This window comes from Tupaia chinensis, unplaced genomic scaffold, assembly GCF_000334495.1.
Source record: "Tupaia chinensis unplaced genomic scaffold, TupChi_1.0 Scaffold146604_1, whole genome shotgun sequence".
NCBI lineage: Eukaryota > Metazoa > Chordata > Mammalia > Scandentia > Tupaiidae > Tupaia > Tupaia belangeri.
Window position 1 is genome coordinate 1,706,034 of NW_006206460.1, and position 797 is coordinate 1,706,830.

General features: G+C 45.3%; 1 pseudogene; it reads left to right on the forward strand.

The window, feature by feature from the left end:
* The first annotated feature begins 763 nt into the window (after positions 1-763).
* LOC102491322 (60S ribosomal protein L15 pseudogene) overlaps positions 764-797 on the forward strand; it is a 779-nt pseudogene continuing 745 nt past the window's right edge.

The window sequence follows — 797 nt, forward strand, 5'->3', positions numbered from 1 at the left end:
GTCTTCTATTTGGGTTTCTGAAGAGCAGTTTCTCCTTTTTTTTTTTTTTTTTTTGCTGGTGGTTCAGTGTTGGGCAAGGATTTCTGAGAGCCTCATGATACTAAGATAATTGAAAATTATAATTATAGACTTGTCTAGTCCCTCTTTCTGGCTCAGAGGAGAGGGGGTCTCTCAGGTTGGAAGCTGGGGCTGGGGCTGAGGTTGAGGTTCAGCCCTGCCTCAGGTTCCCTGACTGGGTAGGATCCTGCAGATGGAGATTGATTCTGCTTGAGAACTTACAGCTTTCCCGATCTTTCTGGCTGGGGAGGGGGTGCTCAGAGGTTGGGAGCTAGGGCTGGGGCTGGAGCTGAGGTTCAATCCTGCTTCAGGTTCCCTGGCTGGCTTAGAGAAGGATATGTTTCTATGTGGGGAAAATGCTCAACATTAAAACCCATACAAGGAGGACTGGCCTGCAGTCTAATGACTAAGTGCTGATTCCACATGGCTGACTGCATGGTTTAAATCCAGGCCCCAGTGGCTGGAAAAACATGCTAGGCAAATGAGCATGGGTACCTCAAATTTGTGGTAGATGGAGGAGCAGGAATTATAGTGTAACAAGCCCCGTTGTGGGGTGCTTTCTCCCTCGTTCCCTCTTACTTTCTGGTAAGCACACACTCTCTGACAGTAATTTTTAATTTTCAAAGTTAACATAAAAATAATAAAAAAACCCACAATGAGATAGTACACATTCCTCTTAGAGAGGCTAAAATTCACAAAACTGGCCATGATTACTGTTGAGGATGTGAGCCACAAAAACT